At 42.7% G+C, this 25194-nt stretch overlaps 1 protein-coding gene across 7 annotated transcripts in view; it reads left to right on the top strand.

Moving 5' to 3' along the window:
* Nucleotides 1-9218: 9218 nt before the first annotated feature.
* SCN8A (sodium voltage-gated channel alpha subunit 8) overlaps nt 9219-25194 on the top strand; it is a 169210-nt gene continuing 153234 nt past the window's right edge. For 4 of the 7 annotated variants that reach the window (XM_075851926.1, XM_075851930.1, XM_075851928.1 and 1 more), the window contains exon 1: nt 9220-9370. The gene's annotated coding sequence lies outside the window, so the exon portion shown is untranslated. Of the gene's footprint in view, nt 9371-25194 lie in introns of all 7 variants that reach the window. The other 3 variants (XM_075851929.1, XM_075851931.1, XM_075851927.1) reach the window with 2 other exon arrangements.

Genomic DNA, 25194 nt, shown 5'->3' on the forward strand with positions numbered 1-25194 from the left:
AATCTGTGATGGGCTTGCTCTTTTTACTGCCCCCTGAGCAAAAATATGCATTTTGAGTTTTGTGTCTTCTTCTAATGTATAAGTGGCATTTGTGTACGTATTGTTTTCAGTGTGAATGGTATGTGTGGTATAGGTCTAGTGTGTAAGTGTTATGTGAGGTATGTGTTTAGCATTTGAGTGGTGTGTGTCTAGTGTAAGTAGTGCGTGCGGTATGTGTCTAGTGTCTGGTACGTGTCTAGTGTGTGAGTGGTATGTGTCTATTGTGTGAGTGGTGTGTGCAACATCTTTGCCAGGTGTGAGTAGTGCATGTTCAACGTGTGTCCTTGGTGTGGGTAAACAACGTGCGGCATGTCTTAGGTGTGAGTGGCGAGAGTAGAGGATATATCCTAGGTGTGAGTGGTGTGCGTGCGGATGTGTCTTAGGTGTGAGTGGCTGATGTGCGGCATATGTTCTTGGTGTGAGTGGGGGATGTGTTCTAGGTGTAAGAGGTGTGCGTACGCATGTGTCCATAGGTGTGCGTGCGCATGTGTCCATAGGTGTGCGTGCGCATGTGTCCTAGGTGTGAGTGATGTGCGTGCGCATGTGTCCTAGGTGTGAGTGGTATGCGTGCGGATGTGTCCTAGGTGTGAGTGGTGCGCTTACGCATGTGTCCTAGGTGTGAGTGGTGTGCGTGCACACGTGTCCTACGTGTGAGTGGCACGAATGCAGCATGTGTCCAGCTTCTGGGTTGCATCTGTGCGTCATGTGTCCAGCATGTGAGTGTGTGTATATATGGCTGAATATAAAATAACAATCATACTATTTAGTTACAGTATGGTGATATTTTAGCATTGTATAATGGTATAATTTGCAATCTTTATACGTCAGTATTAGGCCATGATTACGCAATCAGGATTTGATTAGGGCTAAGTCCCTGATTCCACACCTAAACCCCTTTCAAATCCACTGACCTTCTGCATCCATAAGGGCGGGTTCACACATGGCGGATTTTCACTTAAATTCCGCTGCGGACACTCCGCAGCGTTAATCCGCAGCGGAGCCGTTTCTCCATTGACTTTCACTTTAATTTAGCAGTGTTCGTTTACACGATGCGTACAATTCCGCTGCGGAGCATAGGCTGCGGAGCGGAATTTGGTGTCCGCAGCATGCAAGGGATGTTGCGGAGCAGTGGCGGACTGGTTGCGGACTCATGGCGGAATTTCTCCATTGACTTCAATGGAGATTCTAAGTTCCGCAATGAAGTCCGCAGCTGTCATGCACATGTTATGTGTGGTGCGGAGCGTATTGGTTTTTTAACATGACATTTCTTCATTCTGGCTGGACCTATGTATTTCTAGGTCTACAGCCAGACTGAGGAAGTCAATGGGGCTCCCGTAATGACGGGAGCGTTGCTAGGAGACGTCAGTAAATAGTCACTGTCCAGGGTGCTGAAAGAGTTAAGCGATCGGCAGTAACTGTTTCTGCACCCGGGACAGTGACTACCGATCTCAATATACATGTATCTGTAAAAAAACATATAAGTTCATACTTACCGAGAACTCCCTGTTTCTGTCTCCAGTCCGGCCTCCCAGGATGACGTTTCAGTGTAAGTGACGGCTGCAGCCAATCACAGGCCAAGCACAGGCTGCAGCGGTCACATGGACTGGCGCGTCATCCAGGGAGGTCGGGCTGGATGCCGAAGGAGGGACGCGTCATCAAGACAACGGGCGGTAAGTATGAATTTCTTTTACTTTCACTAGGGAAAGTGCTGTCCCTTCTCTCTATCCTGCACTGATAGGGAGAAGGGAAGCACTTTTCCCGCAGTCCGCAGCAGCTAGTCCGCATCAATTTTCTGCACATTTTGTGCAGATCCGCAGCCGTAATCCGCAACCCGGATTAGGTGCGGCATTGATGCGGACAGTTGCGGAGGAATTCCGCCATGTGTGGTCATGCCCTTACAAGTAATTGGGCTATTTTATACCCCATTCACATGCAGCGGAAATAAGTCTGCTTGAATTTTTTTCCGCTCTGCAAAAAAAAATCCTCTAGAATAATTAGCATGTTCATTATTCTCGTGGAAGAGCAGTAGATTCGTTGGAGTTGGAGCTATCAGGACTATTCCTCTTTTATTTACACCTGTTTTAAGAAATCTCCCCATGTCTTGTATAACTGACAGGTGGTCCCATGTACTCCAGTCCAACACTGGCGGCTGCGTATGGCCTGCGGTGGGTCTGTGTGCTTAAAAATGCCAGGGCTGATTTTAAGTCCCAGTCCGGCCCTGGGGTTGAGGTCAGGGCTTTGTGCGGGCTAGTAAAGTTCTTCCATACCAAAATCACCCAACCATTCCTTTATGGACCTTGTTTTGTGTACTGGGGCACAGTCATGTTGGAAAAGAATAGGGCCATCCCCAAATTGTTCCTACAAAGTTGGAAGCAGACAATTGTCCAAAATGTCTTGGTATGCTGAAGCATTAAGATATCCCTTCAATGGAACTATGGGGCCTATACCAACCCCTGAAAAATAACCCCACAGCATTATCCCTCCTCCACTAAACTTTATAGTTGTCACAATGCAGTCAGGCAACGTTTTCCTGGCATTTGCCAAGCGTAGACATATGGTAAAAACGCACTTCCTTTCTAAATTTTGTACAAAGAGTACAGCAGCTGCAATGAATGGAAGTCAATAGACAGAGAAATGTCATAAACCAGTCTCCAGGATGTGATGGTGTACAGTCCCTCGAGAGAAACAGGGGAGCTGCATATAGAGCCTTATCTGTGTGCATATTGTTGCTATCCTATATTAGATCTCCGCCCTTTAATGACTCTGCCCTAGTCTAAACAGCAAAGCAAAGTGGGCCACAGAAAACAGGAAATAGCTTACGGAGTCTGCTTTAATTGCCAGTGTGAAAACTGGCAAAGTTCAAGATTTTCCTTTATATGTAGAGTCACATACAAAATTAAACAACCTCCAAAGACCACTGCAAATCTTTATATTTATCTATGCAACATTTCAGTGACAGAAGGGCAAAAATGTTGTATTGGTAAATACACAGATCTACCTGAGTTCATTCCTCCTTTCTGGATTCTCCTAGAGGGATTGTAATCAGATTCTTGAAGGCTAAATTGCAGATTTAATTTGATAATCTGTTCTTCTGCTTTCCTGTACTTTAACATCCATAGCATTAAAGTGCTGTGTTTCAGGTCTCCTCTTTTAAAAGCAATGCATGAATTTTAATGGTATGATTTGAGGCGTAGATCGTGTCAGAAAAACAAGAGTTTTCAAATTTCAATTCAACAAATAGTTTTTTCCGCATTGTTCTGGTGCTTGGCAATGAGCTGGCTGACCATTAGTTTAAAAAGTGTCATATGAGTATAGAACAATATCAGATCATGTTCCAGTATTAGTTGAATTGGGTTCAAACCATTTTGCAAGTCGAGGAGATTATAATTTTAATTCGTACTGGTTTAGCTTGACTGACTGTCATGACAAAATTGTGTTAGAAATGATCTCTTTTTCTTTGTAAATAATTAGGGCATTGCGGGTAAGAATAGGGTATGGGATACAAAGAAAACCTCCTATAATAGGGGTCCTTCTATAGGGCAGTAACAAGGTTAAAAAGAGGTTTTTGTTATAAAGAAGAGAAGTTGGTTCACTCAGTTCAAAGTGCAGAAAATAAAATATTGAGAGGAATTTAGAAGAAAAATGTGAAAAGTGTGTGCAAACACTGAATGTATATTTGAATGAAAAAACATTCCGCACACGTTTATTCGCTGGGACCTGGTATTATAAGCAGGGATACAAACCAGGCAGACTGCTTTCAAGCATAGTGAAAAATCTAAAGAATAGGGCAAACATAGCTGCAATTCGTGATCAAAGTTGACACCTCGGGAGAGGTGTTGAAGGTGATTTGTAAGATTTATGAACAGCTTTATACTACTAAGGCGTTGCATTCTGATATAACCCGAAACAATTAATTAGATACAATAACTCTACCAAAATGACTAAAGAGCAGAAAGACTGGCTAGAGCGACCAATCGGAATTCAGGAGCTAAAGGAGGCAGAATGGCTGTAGGAAAAGCTCCAGGCAAGGATGGGCTACCAGCGGAATTATACAAAAAGTGATTTTAACCCCTTATTTAACCCCTTCCCGTCGTAAACAACTTTCAGATTTTCATTTTCGTTTTTTCCTCCCCACATTCCAGAAGCCATAATGTCTTTATTTTTCCGTCGATATAGTACTATGAGGGCTTGATTTTTGCGGGACAAGTTGTAGTTTTTCGTAGCACCATTTATTTTGCCGTATAATGTACTAGGAAACGGGAAAAAAATTATTTGTGGGGTAGAAAATAAAAAAAACAGCGATACCTCCATGGTTTTTTGCGCGCTGTTTTTATGGAATTCACTGTGCAATTAAAACAACATGTTAACTTTATTCTGTGGGTCAATACGATTACGCCGATACCAAATATGTATAGTTTTTTCTATGTTTTACTACTTTTACATTTAAAAACCTAAGTGTAAAAAAGAAAATGTATTTTGCATCGCCAAATTCCGAGAGCCACAACTTTTTTATTTTTCCGTCGATTAAGTTGTATGAGGGCTTATTTTTTGCGGGATAAGCTGTAGTTTTTAATAACACCATTTTGGTGTAAATGTGACAGTTTGATCACTTTTTATTTCATTTTTTGTGGTAGATTAGGTGAACAAAAAATAGACATTCTGGCGTTTACAATTTTATTTTTTTACGGCGTTCACCGTGCGGGTTAAATAACGATATATTATAATAGTTCAGACTTTTACCGACGCGGCAATACCAATTATTTTTATTTATTTATTTTTTTACTATGCTCTAGGGGGAAAATGGGAAAAGGGTTTTTTTTTGAACTTTTAATATTTTTTATTTTTTTTTACACCAAAGAAAACTTTATTTAACTTATTTTAACTTTTTTTATTATTCCCCCTAGGGGACTTCAACCAGCAATCGTTAGATCGCTTGCACGATATACTGCAATACTAATGTACTGCAGTATATTGTGATTCTGACAAGCACCTGTTAAGCCCTGCCGGAGGCAAGGCTTAATAGGTGTACAAAGATGGCGGACCTGGGGGCGTTCATTAAGCCCCCAGGCAGCCATAGTAACCATCACCCCCCCGCGATTGCGTTGCGGGGGGCGCGATGAGCTGTTAGAGGGGGTCGCCCCCTCTTTCTGGCGATTTAAATGCCACGGTCAGTATTGACCGCGGCATTTAACGAGTTAAACTAGCGGGATCGCGCTCGATGCCGCTAGTTACTGTGAAGTGTCGGCTGTAACATACAGCCGACACCGTCATCGTATGGAGCGAGCTCACTGCGTGAGCCCGCTCCATACTTCCCCTACCCAACTTTGGCATATGGATACATCAAATGTCAGGAAGGGGTTAAGCAGCTACCAGAACCTATGTATAATGCTAATATAATACTGATCCAAAAAGGCAGATAAGGACCCATTAAACTTCTCTTCATACATACCAATTTCTTTAATTCTGACATAAAGATATTTGTTAAGGTCTTGGCGGGTAAACAAAATAATAATAAAATAACATCTTTAGAGCTCACGTGAATAGCCAGGGGATGGAGGATGCCGCCACTACGTACTGTCGCTTCATGCTGTAAAACTGTGGGGTGGCGGTTCTTGTGGAAGATTATGGAAAGATTTGGGTTTGGTGCAACTTATATGAGTAGGGTTTGGATATTGTATATGAGACCCAGAGATAAAATATGAATTAATGGTAAAGATGTAGCCATCTTTATCTTGACTCTTAACGCATTAAATACACGGTGGAAAGAAACTTTAATTGACTTTTTCAATGACGTTTCAATGGCTTTTGTTGTGTGATGTCACGCTGAAGCACGTTATCCGAGTCAAGATAAACATCTACATCTGCACAGCTTCAGGATACTTCAGCCTCCCCTCTGCTCCCTGACTTGTCTTTTGAGCCATTGGCAGTTAAAATCAGGGAAGAGTCTCAAATTAGGGGTTTCGGAGAGAAGACAAGATATCGTTATATGTAGATAACTTGATGATCTTCTTGAGAGGGACGGATTCCATGCCTAGTTACCTAATGGATGTGATAGAAGAATTCAGTTCCATATCATATATTTATTAGAGATAAACTGGACAAAATCAGTAATACTACCATTAGACCCATGGGTTAAAGAGGCTCTGTCACCGGATTATAAATGCCCAATCTCCTACATAATCTGATCGGCGCTGTAATGTATAGAACAACAGTGGTTTTTATTTTGAAAAGCGATCATTTTGACCAAGTTATAAACAATTTTAGATTTATGCTAATTAGTTTCTTAACAGACAACTGGGCGTTTTTTACTTTTTACCAACTGGGCGTTGTGGAGAGAAGTGTATGACGCTGACCAATCAGTGACCAATCAGCGTCCAATCAGCCTCATACACTTCTCATTGTTCCAGCCCATTGTTACCGTGTGATTGTGCAGTGAAAGAAGCTGGGCTGGAACAATGAGAAGTGTAGGTCACTGATTGGTCACTGATTGGTCAGCATCATACACTTCTCTCCACAACGCCCAGTTGGTAAAAAGTAAAAAACGCCCAGTTGTCTGTTAAGAAACGAATTAGCATAAATCTAAAATTGTTTATAACTTGGTAAAAATGATCGCTTTTCAAAATAAAAACCACTGCTGTTATCTACATTGCAGCGCCGATCAGATTATGTAGGAGATAGGGCACTTATAATCCGGTGACAGAGCCTCTTTAAATTAAGCAGTACAACAGCTCAAGTGATTTTACTTATGCCAAGTTGAAGTATCCTGATATTGGAATTTCCGCTAATCCAAGACAGTATGTAAAACTCAATATTCAGCCTCTAATTAAAAAACTAAAAAGAGAAATGTTGATATGGAAAAGATTGCCAATGTCGATGGCCAATTGGATCGGCTTGATTAAAATAATGGTCTTGCCACAACTTTTGTATTTGCTGAATAACACTCCACTGTGGATTGGTGAAAAAGTCTTAAAAAAAAAAGAAGGAATTAGAAATGAATGACTTTGGAATCATAAACAGGTTCATATTAAACAAAAAGTCCCGACTCCAGAAAAAAGGGGGCTTTGACAAAGATAATATATTTAAGGATTTTTTGGGCAGCACATTTGGCATATACTGTATGGTAAAATGATCAGTATTTGGTGAAACAGGTTACACAGTAAGGGTATGTTCACACGAGGGCGTCCGTTACGGCTGAAATTACGGGGATGTTTCAGCCTGAAAACATCCCCGTAATTTCAGCCGTACCGGCATGTGCAGGCGCTTGAACGCCGCGTCAATTACGGCCGTAATTAGCGCTGCTATTCATTGGAGTCAATAAATAACGGCTCCAATTACGGCCAAAGAAGTGACAGGTCACTTCTTTGACGCGGGCGTCTATTTACGCGCCGTCATTTGACAGCGGCGCGTAAATATACGCCTCGTGTGAACAGACAAACGTCTGCCCATTGCTTTCAATGGGCAGATGTTTGTCAGCGCTATTTTCAGACGTAATTCGGGGCAAAAACGCCCGAATAACGTCCGTAAATAGGCCGTGTGAACATACCCTAAGTCTGCCATTTAAATATCTGAGATGTTAGAGGCCTTTTGCATTGGGTGTTATAAGAGGTCACCTATTATGGTATTGATGGTTAGAATATGGGGAGCAGTCGGGAAGTTTAGGGAAGAGACAGGATTATTTAGGTTTACGCCTTTTTTTTTTAGAAATAATTTATTTGGTGAGATTTGGAAATCTAGAATATGGGTTGAGAATGGCTTTTAAGTAAAGTTTCACAATTCATTGATATGGGGAAGTGTAAAACTTTTAAGATGGGATACTGGTAATAGAATATGTTATTAAAGAAGTGCTGTTAATTCTAGACTGGATAAGAAGAGGTTCAATATGTGTTGACGCAATCAGGGGCCACAATATATTAGACTGAAATCTGTAATGGATATGTCAACCGATACCCGCCCTCCAGTGACTTATCCAGTTTCCAATCATATATCGGAGAGGAGGAATAACACACAGACGCTGCTGGTATGCTCAAAATACTCCTCACAATACAATAATATCATGCAAAAGGGGTGTAGGCTTGAGGTTAACCAATCAGAGGCAATATGACAATACTTCAAATTCAGCCAATCACAGACATACAATACATTCCAAATGCATTATTATAATTCTTCATACATCAGGGTTTGCAGGTGGCTTATATTTCTTGGCAAGGATATAATAGATTGTTCTTTTAAGATGGAGGAGACATACTCAGATGCACATGTGAATGTGTCTCCCTCCTCCTATCTCACTCCCTGTTCCTTCCTTCCAAGCCTCGTATGGGAACCAAGGTCAAAGATAACTCAACTTAGAAACCTAAAAACCTGTCTTAAAGGAGTAATGACTTTCTTATTCATTACAAAAGAGCCAAGATGGAAACTAGAGGCAAGATGGCCGCTGCACAAAAGGAACTCATTGAAACATTATTTTAATCCCTTTCACGATATGAAAGACTCACAACTTGTATTTGATGACAATTTCGTAACTGCCGATATAAGTGGGATAGTTTCACCAATATGTAAAGAATTGATGATAGAGCAAACACAGCTATATTCTATCGATAATTGGGGAAAGTTGTTGGTAATATGGACATTGGACTATGGGAAGAAGGTTTTGGGACTAAATATCTCACATATGTCACATAAAGATACGCAATTCTTCATATTTCACGGTCTGTATGATACACTTTGTCATATACAGAAAACCGGGATATGAGATGGAGCAGATTTGGAGCATGTTTGGTGGAATTGCTGTAAGATTCAATCTTTATACAATTTAGAGGTGAAAATGAGTTGCTGTGGCAATACTAGATTTTAATGGAATGAAAGAGGAGGGATCAAAGTTAGAAGTTATTATTTCAAAGATTTTATTCCTGCCCGAATTGAAAAATGTGCAACTATAGGAAATCCCACCCTTTGGGAATGAGGAAAAATGAGCAGACCCCCCTCATGTAACTATAAGATGACTGGAATCATTGTCATGTGCTTCACATTTATAACAGAACAGAAGAACTTCTCAAGAACTGGCTCAAGGGAAGGTTGATAAAGAGCGACCTCCCTCCTGAGCGGTAAATGTGAGACGCCCCCAGCCCCCGGTCTCCCGTGTGTGCGGCGGAACAGTGTGCGCGCTCTTTCACCACGCTCCCCGGCAACCTCTCTGCTCACAGCTCTATGTACGGGGCCGGCGCGCGTTGCGGAGGCTCCAAGATGGCGACGGCCGCAGTTCCTCCTGCTGCAGCCTCCCCACCTCTGCAGTCCGGCGGCGCAGGCTGCAGGGACTCTCGCTAGAGTCGGGCAAGTAAGTGCGATGCGGACACTTCCAGAGACCTACAAGAGCTGGGACAGGGGAGGAAAAGGGGACGCGGGCACAGGAGATTAGGACGAGGCTCAGACTGACTGACGAGCACAAGTAGAGCGGCGGCCGCTGGTAATAGCGGGGCCCGGGATGGGGGAGGGGGAGACTGCTCAGGCAACTGCCGCAGAGATATTACTGCCCTGAACTTCACTAGTATGAGGCCCGACAGTCCCGTGCACCGGCACATCACACCGCCTCAGCGCTGCATACACAGGACGGGCTATGTAGAACAGTGCAGAGAGCCGGGGTTCTCCCCTCACCTACCCCCTCCTGATAACTTACCACTAAGTGTCATAGGAAAACCTGTGCAGCGCACACTCACCCTCAGCACGGCAAGTGCGGCCATAGAAAACACAAGGTGTCATCACTTTCTGTCCCCTGCCCCTCCCTTACATGAGACTAGACCCGTACATTATATGAAGGGATGGCAGGGGGGGCTGCATAGTAAAGGGCTCGATCTGCTCCATTAAATCCTGGAAGGAGGTTGTGCTGCACTCCTGCCAGAGTTTGTAGCTGGGGACCCCCTTTTACTGTCGGAGGGTGTGAGGAATGCGGGTGTGGTAGGTGGACGGGTCTGCAATGTTCTGTAGTGCTGTAGAGTACGGCTGGCAGCAGGAGATCTCTGGGCGGTGAGTTTTGCAGTGAAGGAGTGCAGGGTTTCCTCTGTTGGATGGAACCTGCTCCTTCTTTTACACTGCAGTATTTTTTTTCTTCTCCTGAAGCCTGTGGCCCTTCCGATCTGCAATGAATATGCATTCATGAAACAGAGCAGGGGTGGCAGAACGGGCATTACTTAGTAGGATGGCATCATGTGCATAGGAATGTCAGGGATAAGCACGCGTGTCCCCGGCTGGGTGATGGCAGGTCCTGAGACACGTTACATATCACTGTACAAGTTGTAGAGCACATATGGCTCTGGGATGACTGCGTTTAGCTCTGTTTGCATCATGCATTACAGAGAATGGATGATGCATGATGTGATCCTGTTCCTTCTTCGCAATTCTTCACCTGGCGTTAATCTAATATGAAAAGATAATGTCAGTTTTGGTAGATTGTTGAGTTCTGTTAGTGAAGTTAAGGTTCTAGTTGTGCATGTAGTTCTGGAGTCAGCGATCTTCCTGCTTGCAGACGGACGGATTGTTTAAGGTGAATACAGGATAAGGTGCCCATATTTTTCTTTGATTATCTTTTGTTTTATGATGAACCCAAGGGACTATGTATGCGGTGTTGTTGAATGGATAGCTGCATGCATTTACTTGTGAGAAGCATGGTGTGGAGTAGAACTTGCGGTGGATCAGGATGCTCAGCTCCATAGACTGGTCTTATAGTGTGGTGCTCCATAAGATTAGACAGCAGATCTTGTGTGATTCTGAATGGAAAGTTACTTAACATTAGCCTGGCCTTTTAATGTGGTGCTAAATCGACTGCTACATAGGTATGAATGGACAGCACTGTGGAGTATATCATGTGATGGATCTGAGCGTACAGCCAGCATGTGGAGTGGTGCTGATTAGACAGCTCCTTTACATTAGACTGGCCTGTAATGTGGTGCTGAATAGACAGCTACTTTACATTAGACTCGTCTGTAGTGTGGTGCTGATTAGACAGCTCCTGTACATTAGACTGGCCTGTAATGTGGTGCTGAATAGACAGCTCCTTTACATTGGACTGGTCTGTAGTGTGGTGCTGAATAGACAGCTCCTTTACATTGAACTGGTCTGTAGTGTGGTGCTGAATAGACAGCTACTTTATATTAGACCGGCCTGTAGTGCGGTGCTGAATAGACAGCTACTATATATTAGCACAGCACAGTACAGCACAGTACAGCACAGTACAGCACAGTTAAGCTCAACACAGTTCAGCACAGTACAGCACAGTACAGCACAGTACAGCACAGTTCAGCACAGTTCAGCACAGTTCAGCACAGTACAGCACAGTACAGCACAGTTCAGCACAGTTCAGCACAGTATAGCACAGTATAGCACAGCACAGTTCAGCACAGTATAGCACAGCACAGTATAGCACAGTACAGCACAGTTCAGCACAGTATAGCACAATAGACCAGTCATCTAGTGTGACTGAATGAATATAGCTGTAGAGTATTCTGGCTGTGTAGCGTGGTGCTGAATGGACACCTCCTTGTATTTGCGGTGGGAAAGCATGGTGCTGAATGGACAGCTCCATAACGCTGATGTTGGCAGCTTTTACCCATGTGTGACACTTACATTTTTTTTGTAACTACAGTTTTGTGTCATTGAACATTTTTCATTTGATTTTAGTAAAATACCTTACTCATATTGAATTAAAATTCACTTTTCAGAGTAGCTCCACATATGTTTAATTTATTGGTTGAATGATTCCTGCCTTAGACCCTTTTCTATAAATTTACTGAAACGAAAAATTAAAAAAATCTTGTAACATATTTCTAATAACTGATCTGGAAGATATAACACCTTTACGTCATGGGCTCTTAACGGGGTGTTTGTCAGATTTATCCGATTTTATGGGAATGACAAATTACTTTCAAATTAAACAAATTTTACATCTAAATATTGCGCTGTTATGTAGACCGTCAATCTGTATTTATTCTTAATAGCTGCCCAAAAAGTTTTATGCTTCCATTTTTATACACCTATATGTTATCTACATTTTAGAACATGTAAGATAGTAACCTATATCATAGTGGCTTGTTGTGTTTATAGATTTGGAGGAATACTCAAGTTATTTACATGTGGCAGATGATTCCAGCAGAATTATTAATAATTGTTGTTGTTTTATTATATGTATTATTTTTTATGTTAAAACTAACTAATAGGTATAGTCTACTGAGGTGAATTGACTTGTATTTGTAACTGTTGAAATTTTCTGAAAGATCAGCAGTTAAATCTATGTGGGGCAAAATATTCATAAACATGATAATAATAAAATATTATTGTTGTTTTGTTATTGTAATATATTTATTAGGAATTTATGAATTTCTGCATGCACATATTTTTATAAAAAAAAACAAGATTAGTATTTTCTACTTTTAGCACTTCTGTTATAGAGACAGTCATAAAGCATATATTTAATAAATTTAATATATTCTATATAATAACTATATCATGGCAGTTTTCACTTTATATAGTAAGGGCCTGTTCACAATTCACATCACCGTTGCCCTTTCGTTGAGGGGTTCCGTCTGAGCTTTCCATCAGGTTAACCCCTCAACGGATAGACAAACGGACTGCGCTATTGATTCCGTCAAAACAACGGAACCCTGTCACAACGGTGACCAACGGAAACCATTAACAACATTTCCGTCACCATTGAGATCAATGGTGACGGAAACGGAAGCTAAGGTTTCCGTTAGCCTTTCCGTTGAGGGGTTAACCTGACGGAAACCTCTGACGGAACCCCACAACGGAAGGGCTACGCTGATGTTAACAGGCCCTTACCAATATTGAAAGTTGATATATAGAAATGAATGTGCTATAGAACATTTGAAACTTTATTTGAATTTATAAAATCCAAATCTGTATTTGTAGTTTGCCAATCAGGTAAGTAATGATAAAAATTCCATATATACGTGGGATGATTTTCTTTTTTCCAGATACAAGAAATGTAGTTGTAGGGGCAGTAGTAGTGTTAGGCCTCATGCCCACTTCAGTGTTTTTCTTCAGGGTGCTAGCTGTTTTTCTGACGGCTAGCACCCTGACCCCTTCATTTCAATGGGGCCATGCACACTTCAGTTTTTTTGACTGTCCCGTTGCTCCGTTCCGATCCAAAGTAGAGCATGTCCTACTTTGGTCCGAGATTCCGTGACCGTGAAGCCCATGCAAGTCAATGGGGCCGTCAAAAAAACTGAAGGCAGACGGAAGGCATCCGTGTGCTGTCCGTGTGTGACGGAGCCGTTGCCTAGCAACGGCCGGGCGGGCAGAAATACATTACAGATATATTACACTAATCGGCAGCCACTTGTCTCTATCAATCACTGATAGAGAAAAGAGGCTGCTGGTTAAAAATAAAATAAAAAGCATTTCATACGTACCCGGTCGTTGTCTTGGTGACGAGTCCCTCTTCTTCCTCCAGTCCGACCTTCCTGTATGACGCGGCAGCCTGTGATTGGCTGCAGAAGCCGCTGCGGCCTGTGATTGGCTGCAGAGGCGGTCACGTGGGATGAAGCGTCATCCCTGGAGGCCAGGCTTCTGACGTCATCCTGACGTGCGTGACCGCCACTACAGCCTGTGATTGGCTGCAGCGGTCACATGGATAAAACTTCATCACTGGAGGCCGGACAGGAGGAAAGTAAGTATGAAATTATTTTTTTTATTTTAATTTCATTAAAATTGTATTTTCCGAGCGCCGAGCATGGTACTGTCCAGGGTACTGAAAGCGTTACCGCCGATCTGTGCAGCCCATTAACTCTTTCAGCACCTTGAACAGTACCATGCTCAGCGCTCGGAAACGGAAACACGGATCCGTCAAAAACGGCCGTGAAAACGGTGTCGGAAGTGTGCATGAGGCCTTACTGTGGCTTTGATCAGTTTTTTTTGTCCAGGTATGTCAGTGTATGTCTGGAAATAATATGACTTTAAAATCAGATTTAATGTAAGTTTTTTAACGCTTTTAAAAAAAAAAAAAATTGGTACTGAACTTAGATGTGATCGACAATAGGTGGATCACATGCAGGGACTGCTGTCATTGAAGCCGTCACTCTCGCTGATCTGACGGAATGGGGTTTGAGCACAAGATACAGCTTCTTTGTATCCAGGATAGATAGCAGCTGTATCTCAAAAAATAGAATAAAAATGTATTGAAATATTAATTACAAAGTTGCTTTTAATAATAAGATACATTGTTTTATTTATAAAAAAGGGTTCAAAGGTTTACATAGCCCATAAATTTAGATGTCATTTTCTTCCTTCTTAACCCCTTAAGGACCAAGCCTACTTTGGCCTTAATGATCAAGCATTCTTTTTCATTTTTTCCTCCCCGACTTTCAAGAGTCATAACTTTTTTTTTTTTATGTCGTCATAGTCATATGAGAGCTTGTTTTTTGCAGGACGAGTTGTATTTTCCAATTGCATCATTTTTCGGTGTATATATTATATTGTTTAACTTTTATAGAAAAAAAATTGGGAAGGAATTATATTCTCCCCCGCCCCCCCCCCCCCCCAGCGATTTCAGCATTGTTTTAATATGTACCCCATTCACTATGAGGTGTTAACTTTGTTGTATGGGTCAGTACAACTATGGCGATACTAAATATGTATAGTTTTTTTTTATGTTTTACTACTCTTGCACAATTGATTCAATATGAGGTTAGAGGCGGAAACCGCAGCAAGAAAGTACATTGTGCTTTTTTTTTTCCTGTGAGCGGCTAAAAGCTGCCCAGGAAAAAACGCCTCTGCCTCTCATTGAAATCGATGGGGGGCAATTATGGCCTTTTTTTGGTGCTGATTCCAACGCGGTTTCCACGTCAAGATGAGCGCCAACAAACTTCGTGTGAACTGACCCTTAAAGTCTCTTTAAAAACGTTTCATCAAATAAATGTTTTTTTTTTAGTATAATGAAAAGTTACAATATTTCATTGTTTGTTCAAGTGGATAAAATCTGGCCATGTGATGGACACACAGGACTTCCATGAGCCAAGCCCCTTAAAGGGAACCTGTCACCAGCATTTCACCTGTTGAACTTTACTTCTCCCTCACTGGCCGCTGCTATCAGAAGTTCATTACTGTTATCCCTTCTCCTAAACTCCTCCTCCGACTGTAAATAACGCTCTGCAAACATTTTGCGCCTTTTATCATAATAGTCCGGAGTCCCTTTGTGCGCACACACCGGAAGAGGACATCAATGCACAAGCACAGGATTTTGTGTGCTCGGGGAAGGCGAGGAGGAGCTGTCACTCAAAGGTAAGGAGGCGAGTTAAAATCGGAAAGACTTGAGGAATGAAGATATGACTCTTTTCAAACGAAGATATGACTCTTTTATGCTCATTAGCATACAGTGCGGGAACACTAAAAAGCTGAATACTAAAGCTACAGAGCCGACTAAGAAGACAATTATAGGTTATATAGAAATGATTTTTCACCCACTACAACCAGGTATTGCTGGTTTAATAGGTGAAATGCTGGTGATAGGTTCCCTTTAAGGTGGGTTTACATGGGCAGATTTCTGCCCACAGCGAGTGCCGATCGAAGATATAATAATTTGACCTGCGATCGTTATCATGACCTTTTACAGGGACCGATGCTGTACTGTATGGGGACGAACAATTTTTAATACAATCGTTTGCATCATTGTTGTCAGCACATCCCCTGATTACACAGGAAATTCTACTGCCAGCAACGATGATTTTATATCCTGCATAAACTAAGTGGTCAGCCGACAAACAAGCGTTTGCTGTCTGTCGGCTGATCGCTGCCCTGTTTACCCAGGCCAATAATCGGCTAAACGATCGCTCTTCGGAACGCTTATTCCCTATTATTGGACTGTGTAAATGGGCCTTTAGTCTTCTAATGAACAGCACATGCCAGGGCAGATTTTTATCTATTAGGAGTAAACAATGAATGCCCCAATTGATTGACAGCGACCAGAGATATTCAAAACCTTACAAATCATTACAGATGTTTTTGTGGCAATTTAGTGAATTAATTACATGAACTATAACCTCCCCTGTTTAGTAAATGCATTATCTCCTTTATGGTTTATAGCAGACCTCCATTCTGATTCGCTGTTCTGCATTTGAGGCAGACGACAGACCCTTGTAGTAAAGCTGATGAGTTGTCAGTAAAGATGTGGGATTCTCAATTACTGCAGCTTCCATTCTAATTACAAGAATATGTATATATTACTGCATTGCTGTTTATGCCAGCCGTTCATATAGGAATGAAGATTCACTCAAGTTTCGAGAGCCAACTGCCTTCAGGGTCTATTCTGTCAGGTTTTCGTTGTAGTCGACTGCGCTATTGTTTCCGCTAAAAAAACGGAAACCTTACGGAACGGAGACATATGGAACCATTTGAAACGAAAGCATTACCATTGAAATCAATGGTAATGCAAACGGAAGCTATGGTTTCTGTTTGCCTTTCCGTACACGGGTTCCTCCGACGGAAAGCTGCAATGGAACCCATGAACGGAAAGTCAACGCTGATGTGAACAGGCCCGTGGATTCATTTATTAATGGCAAAGGTTAAAAAAGGCATAAATTAGTGGCACAAATGTACGCCTGCTCCTACCAGAGAAATACAAACGGGCAAATCCAAATGTACCGGATGTATGAAGAATTGTGTGCTTTTTATAAATTAGGTGCCAACTACCTTCCCTAATTTAATTGGTGCAATATATGCCATTATTAATAAATGTGGGTGAATGTTTGCTCTCTTATGCATTCAGATCCTTTCTTGTTCAATAATGCTATCTGGGTGTTGGAAGTTTAATATAAAGGGGTATTCCGTTTTGGACAATCCTTTTGTATTAGAATGGTCTCTCAGAAATATGCTCATTACCGGTTGTCCCACTTCTGGGGCTCCCGCATCTAGTTATAATCTGTAGGGGAAACCAGCAGCAAGTGTTCCGTTCCCCTGTAGCGCCATCACAGGAGAAATGAAGCATTACTCAGTTCCTATTGAAATCAATGGGCTGTCTGTGAAATGCATGGACATGCTGGATCCTCCGAAGCGAGAGACACTATTTTTAGCCACTCTCTGCTCTGGCTAATAGATGAGGATCCTGAACAGGAGACCCCCGTCTATTTATTCAGAATTCCCCAATAGTATATTTGAAAATGGGTTTTCTAAACTGGAAAACCCCTTTAGTATGTAATACGGTAGTAGTCTCCAACTGCATGTACATTTTTATGCTTCTGTTTTAGTTTATGGACAATAATTACGTTACAACTTTTTCATTTTTTGTATTTCTAACTTAACAGCATTTTGTCCAGTTTCTTAAAACACTTATTTCTTACTCCTAATACACATTTTAAGAAATAAATAGGTGTTTTAAACTGATATGGGTATAATTTATCCAATAGGCACATGCACACTTTATCTATATTGTATTTATGAATCGGTTGAGTGGATTTCTTTCTAGACCACCAGATCCCCATTATGTGTCTACTGCCTCCATCTTCACACTGAACCTCCTGCCAGTGCATGAATATTTCAGTGATGAGCTCACATTATCAATGGCATAGCCAAGGCAAAGAGTTTACTAATATTCATTAGTTGTGCACTGTGTTATATAGGTTTAAAATATGCATATTACACAATTCCAGTAAGTGATGAACCTCCAGGGGTATCACTTGGCAACTTGTAGGTCACATTGACAACAGTCACTATGAGATTTTGCATTTTAAATGAAGTCTATACCCTTACCAATATAGATATAATGACATACTGGGTAACAACTCCTCAACCTTGCATGCATTTAATGGTATAGGACAAATCTGGGAAGATAAAGTATCAAGGGTATCTTTGTAGGTTAGTATCAGTATTTTACATAGTGTCTTGGGAAAACAGGGACAATCTCATAGCCTAATTTCAACTGGATCAAGTTAGCAGTTAGATTAATGATAATGTCTTCTCAGAGGATCCGCCCTTACTGAGGCTTATTTTCCTCAGTATATGTGTGGCAATGTCTTCTTTTTCACTGGTGGTTTCAGTGTTTGTAGTTTATAATGATTTTGTCCTTGCTGTAGTGGAAAGCTGAACTTCACTTAATATTGAGGGTTATTTATCAAAACTGGTGCAGAGAATAAAGTGGTCGTTGCCCATAGTAAGTTGTGAGTAAGTGACAGCACATCATGATCTAGCAAGATCACTATGTGCTGAATAAATGAATGGGGAGAAGTGTATGACACTGATTGGTCAGCGTCATACACTTCTCTCCACAACGCCCACTTGGTCAAAAAGTAAAAACACGCCCAGTTGGGCATTAAGAAAGTCATTAGCATAAATCTAAATGTGTATCAGTGTGATTGGTGCAACTTTGTAATTCCATTTTTAGTAAAAAAACTTTTTACTTTTTGAGATACAGCTGCTTTGTATCCTGTATAGAGTGCAGCTGCATCTAGCGCTAGAACCTGTATCCGTCAGGTGATCGAGCTGTTATTTAGCTGCAAGCTGTTCATAACTTAGATATGATCGATGACAGGTGGATCACGCAGGACCCGTTTTCACTGAACCCGTCAGTGCCGCTGACCTGACAGACTTAGGTCTCAGCGCACGATACAGCTGCTCTGTATATAGGATACAAAGCAGCTGTATATGAAAAAGTAAACATAATTTTTAATAAAATGTAATTACAGAGTTGCACTAAACACACTGTTTTATTAAAAAAACAACAACAAATTTTTTTCGAATGTGTACATAGCCTTTAATATTCTAAAATGCAGCACAATATTTAGGAAAACTGATATTCCAATGATATATATAATTGTAATGTAGAATTATTAGTAACAGGTAAATAGTGCAATAATATTGAAGAACCTCACACCCACATAAGCCGGGCTGCTAATGACATAAGAGAAAAACTATTCAGCAGTTCTGAAAAAGATAGTAGCAGCAAGTAAATAGTCATAAGTCTTTACAGAAGTCATGTCTGATATTGCAGCTGTGTTGTTGTGCAGTTCCCCCCAGTCCCCCCTCCATACCACCTGCCTAAATTCTACAAACTGGGATCTGTTATGATTTCTTGCCTTGCAATAAAGCAGGTGTAAATTCTGGAAGGGTTGTGCAAGCAAAATCTTTCTCTTATGCATTTTTCTTAGTTATGTATTTTACATAGTTGAGCACCACTACACACACAAGTATTGTGCTAGTATTTTTTATGTCTGTGTAAAGAAAGTCTGAAACATTCAACCGATGTACCTCATTTGTCTATGCTTAAGGCCTCATGCACAAATACATTGCCGCTAATGACGGATCCGTGAAACACGGACCACACACAGATGGCTTCCGTGTGCAGTCCGTTGTTTCAATGGACCAATTGAATGGATTGGCCGAGACTGTTCGGTCAAAAACGGACGTGAGTAGGACCTGTTCTATTTTTGTCGGAACGGCCACACGGTTCCGTTAAAACAATGGAAGTGTGCATGGTCCCATAGAACTGAATGGGTCAGTGTGCTATCTGTTAATAAAACGTATAGTACCCTGAAGAAAATGACTGAAGTGAGCATGAGGCCTTACGGCTTATGCACACTTCAGTTAAATTCTTCAGTGTGCTATCCATTTTTTTAATTCATTTCTATGGGGCCATGCACACTTCCACAGCGGCCGTCATTTTTTGGGACCATGTACACATCCGTTTTTTTTTTTTTGCGGGTATGTGTATCCGTTCTGCAAATTATAGAACCGGTCCTATTCCTGACTGTTTTTGAGGATCAGTCCCGCCCTTACTATTCAATGGTCCATTAAAAAAACGAACCGCACACGGAAGCCATCTGTGCGCAGTCCGTGTTTTGTGGATCCGTGTTTTGAGGTTGTATAAAAGATGACGGATGTGTGCATGAGCCCTTATGCAGAAATTGCAACATTTGTAGGAAAGTCATTGCATTTAGTATGTTCATTGTGTGAGGGATGTGTAGGTATTCACAAGAATACACACGGACACATACAGAACATAAAAGAAACCTGTATATATATTTTACGGTCATTGTTTATTAAGCAGTTTTTTCTTATAACTTTAAAGAATTGTATAGATGGTATTAGATACTGCAGAAAACAACAAGTCTCCTGGAAAATTTTATATCTGATGCATGTAAAAGTTTTCTCATAATGATCATTTATCACCTATCCACTAGATAGGTGATACATGTCTGATCGGTGGTAGTTCGACCGCTGGGACCCCCACAGATCCCAAGAACGTGGGTCACCAAGTGCCCTATGTGAATCAAGCGATACTGCACATGCTTGGCTAACGCTCCGTTCACTTTCTATGGGAGTGCCAGAGGTAGCCGAGTGCTTTCTCCGACACCACTGACGGCCCACTTGAATGTACCAGTTAACATTGAATAGATTTTGTTTGACATATATTGGCAGTTGAAACATAGAACTTGAACTTTTTATTAATACATTTGCAACGTTCATTGGCAATATTTAGTTATGAACTTTCCTTGTATACAATATCTATTGACAACAGTTTTATTAAACAACAGCTATGCTAGGAGCATGGCCCGTGTCAGCACCCGGCGAATCCGGGCAAGTGCCGAGGCCCACTTCCCTTGGGGGTGCCCACTCGCCCGCCGGGTCCTTAATGGACAGTGACATCAGGGGCTCCTCCAGGAGCAGGAATCCCCGGCCAGAGCGTTGCCGACGCTCTTGCCAGGGATTCTGCACCTAGAGGAAGCCCCTGTCTAGGGGCAGAATCCCCCCAGAGTATTGCCGACGCTCTGGCCGAAGGTTTTGCTCCTAGAGAGATCCCCTGACGTCCCTGTCCATATATAGAGAGTGATGTCAGGGGCTCCTCTGGGCCCAGAATCCCCGGCCAGATGTTCGGCAATGCTTTGGCTGGGGATTCCACTCCCAGAGGGAGCCCCAATGGCGCTGTCTACAGGGAGGGTGGATGTGTAGTGCTATCTACAGGGTGGGGTGTGTGGCGCTATCTACAGTGGGGGTAGCGCTATATACAGCGGGGTATGTGTGTCGCTATCTACAGGGGGGTGTGTGTTGCACTATCTTTTAGGGGGTGTGTATGGCACTATCTTTTAGGGGGTGTGTGGCACTATCTACAGATGGTGTGTGTAGCACTATCTACGGAGCACTGTGTGGCACTGTCTACGGAGCACTGTGTGGCACTGTCTACGGAGCACTGTGTGGCACTGTCTACGGAGCACTGTGTGGCACTGTCTACGGAGCACTGTGTGGCACTGTCTACGGAGCACTGTGTGGCACTGTCTACGGAGCACTGTGTGGCACTGTCTACGGAGCACTGTGTGGCACTGTCTACGGAGCACTGTGTGGCACTGTCTACGGAGCACTGTGGCACTGTCTACGGAGCACTGTGTGGCACTGTCTACGGAGCACTGTGTGGCACTGTCTACGGAGCACTGTGTGGCACTGTCTACGGAGCACTGTGTGGCACTGTCTACGGAGCACTGTGTGGCACTGTCTACGGAGCACTGTGTGGCACTGTCTACGGAGCACTGTGTGGCACTGTCTACGGAGCACTGTGTGGCACTGTCTACGGAGCACTGTGTGGCACTGTCTACGGAGCACTGTGTGGCACTGCCTACGGAGCACTGTGTGGCACTGCCTACGGAGCACTGTGTGGCACTGCCTACGGAGCACTGTGTGGCACTGCCTACGGAGCACTGTGTGGCACTGCCTACGGAGCACTGTGTGGCACTGCCTACGGAGCACTGTGTGGCACTGCCTACGGAGCACTGTGTGGCACTGCCTACGGAGCACTGTGTGGCACTGCCTACGGAGCACTGTGGCACGGTCTACGGGGCACTGTGGCACGGTCTACGGGGCACTGTGGCACGGTCTACAGGGAGCACTGTGGCACTCTCTACAGGGGGCACTGTGGATATATGGGGGCACAAACTGGGCCTAACTTCTATATGGGGGCACAAACTGGGGACCTAACTTCTATATGGGAGCACAAGCTGCCATTTTCTGTCGTTTCACTGCCGCAGTGAGTTCCCTCCCAAACGGACCCATGATGTCTGTGTCACCCAAGGGCCCACATAAACCTGGACCCGCCCCTGCTTGGAGGAGTTAGTATTCGTCCCACGGTGGGATACAGGTTATTACTGTGACCTCCAGGTTATTATTGTGACCTCTTTGTACCACTAATCGGACACAATGGTTTATTCTATATATTATATTACATAAATCTAACCTAACCGCTAGGGCTCCGTGGTAGGCATTAATGTTCTTATCCCCAGCGCAACTCTTGTTCATAGTTGTAATATCACTTCTTATTTTAACTATTTTATTATACCATACTTTACTGTATTGCTTTATTTTATGGGACAAGGCTATTACAGTATTTTACATTACACATGTCATGACTTTCTTACTGTAAATATGTAGCATTTTTAATGATACTGGTAACATAAGCGTTGAATCATAATTGCACCAAATTATTTGGATTAGTAATTGGTTAAAATGGTTCCAATGCATCAATACTAAAAGTGAAAAAGAAAGTGCTACCCCAACAGGTTGTCTAACTGGTGGTTGGGGGTAACAAGGACACTTTTCGTATTAACAGTATTAGGCTTTATTCAGACGAATGGGAAAAACGTCCGTGCAACGCGTGTGATTTGCACGCGCGTTGCACGGACTTATATTAGTCTATGGGGCCGTGCAGAAATGTCCGTGATTTTTACTCAGCGTGAGTCCGCTGAAAAAAAGTCACGACATGTCCGTTCTTTGGCCGTTTTGCGTGAATCATGCACCCATTGAAGTCAGTGGGTGCGTGAAAACCACGCATGTCGCACGGAAGCACTTCCGTGGGACAAGCGTGATTCGCGCAACAGCTGTCAAAAGGATGAATGAAAACAGAAAAGCACCACGTGCTTTTCTGTTTACAAACATCCAAATGGAGTGTCATAATGATGGCGGCTGAGCAAAAACGCCACGCTCGTGTGAGTGAGGCCTCAAAGTGGACCTGTCACTAGGTCAAATAAGTTGATCTGGTTAACCGACTTGAATAGCGCTGGTTTTCTTTTTTCTTAGAGCCCCTATTCCAGAGATATGGCCCACTGTTGTGTTGTCTACATTTATGCTAATTTGCTGTAGTTAGCCAACAGAGCGTAAACTACCCTCAAGCTACCTCGCACTGATTGGGCAGCATCAGAGGCAGGGAAGCTAGCTCCAACCCGTTGGCTAACTGCAGCAAATTAGCATATAGGAGTCCAACACAACAGTGGGATGGGGTGGTCCAGTAAAAAGAAAAACCTGCTGGAATCAGGGAGACAGCGCTATTCAGGTTAGTTAACCAGTTCAACTTATATGACCTAGTGACAGGTCCTCTTTAATACATGGGACCTAATATTCACTTTTTATTTATACCGTATTCTTTATAGTTCTATGTAATATACATTAATATAAGTCTAGAAACTTTCTGGATGTAGTGTTTCAGGCTGCACTATTGACTATAATGTGAAAGGTTTTGTGCTGTTTATCACATCTAAGCTCATTAAAAAAGAAAATAACATTTGGGTGCATTTTCAAGTCTTTCAAGACATGTACATACAGATACCAGATCTCTAGGCTACTGAAGAAAGATGTATTCTACTAGTAGATAGGACCTTATTTATCAAAACCGACTAGCAGAAATACTGGCCTTGTTGCTTTTAGCAACCAATCATGGAGCAACTTTCCCTTTTTAAGTTCAGTGCAAGTAAAGAAAGCTGAGCTCTGATTGGTTGCTGTAACGTCTATGGCCGAGGGCCGTCGTTCAGACTTACCCTCTGACGGCCCCGGCCATGGACATCTGTGTTCTCGGCGACCTCTCCCTCCAGGGAGACGCCGGCACTCTCTTCCGGGTTCTGGGACCGTTTCCCGCAGGGAGCGCGCGCCCGAGCGTGCACGGCCTTAAAGGAACAGTGTCATCACAAATAATTTTTTTATATGTTAAAGATGTTAGTGCTTTAATAAAAACGTTTATTTTCATTTGTGTGTTTGTGTTTTACTGTTTCTTATTTTTACACTTTTTCTTCCCTATGGGGGCTGCCATTTTTTGTTCCATTTCTGTGTGTGTCGATTAACGACACACACAGACATGGAATACGGCAGCCACAGTCCCATAGGGACTGCGAACGGCTCCCGTCCCATTGACTGCCGTGTACGGCGTCTGTGTGGGAACTGCGCATGCGCCGCTCCCACACAGTCCTATTCGAAATTGGCGCTGTCCGGCGCCATTTTCCTGTGGACCGGAAGTCGCGGCCGGACAGTAATATTACTACTTCCGGTCGCGGCTTCCGGACTTGTGCACATGGAACAGCGGCAGCAAAGGGAGCGGACGGGCCGGAGGGAGCCGCGGCGGCAGGAGCAGGTAAGAGATTTCAATGTATGTTAGTGTTTGTGTGTGTTTACTACTGTATGTAAACCTACTACACTGTGGGTTACCTCAAAAAATGGCGACACACAGTGTAGGAGGTTAAACCTTTCAAACCCCTCGTTTATCCCGGCACTAGCCAGGATAAAGGAGGGGGGGATGCTGAGAGCTCACTAGAGCGAGGGCTTTTAACCCAATGTTGCAATGCTGCAATTTTGGGAACTAGCTCCATCTAGTGACCAAAAATGGGTAGTATTATAAATTAGAATTAATTTATAATATTTCCTGACTATTTCCTGACTCGTGAAAAAAAAAAAAAAAAATTGAACCATGTTTAATCACCCACACACTAAATGTTTAATTTTTAAAAAAAAAACATGTTTTTCTGGCAACACATTCCCTTTAAATGTCCAGAACGCGTCCAGCTGTCATTATTCAATAATTAGCCCAGAATGCTGCTGGACTATAAAAAGGGCTCTGCCCACTTGATCCTTGCCTGAGCGTTGTTGTATACCTAAGTTTGTCTTGCAAATGGTCTCCTGGTGTTTTCCAGTTCCCAGTGTTACCCGTTCCTGCTGCCTGTACCCTGTATCCCGTGCTATCATATCTACAGAGAGAGTCAAGTCGTGTCTTCTGCTGCATCTACTGTGCCATCTACAGTGAAAGTCAAGTTGTGTCTCCGCTACTGTCTACATTGCCTCAGGTACCCATTCTGGACTATAGACATTGTTTTGCACCTAGTTGGCGGGCTGCTATCCCGCTATGCGGTACGGCCC

Source organism: Rhinoderma darwinii, chromosome 2 (genome assembly GCF_050947455.1).
Source record: "Rhinoderma darwinii isolate aRhiDar2 chromosome 2, aRhiDar2.hap1, whole genome shotgun sequence".
Classification (NCBI taxonomy): Eukaryota; Metazoa; Chordata; class Amphibia; order Anura; family Rhinodermatidae; genus Rhinoderma; species Rhinoderma darwinii.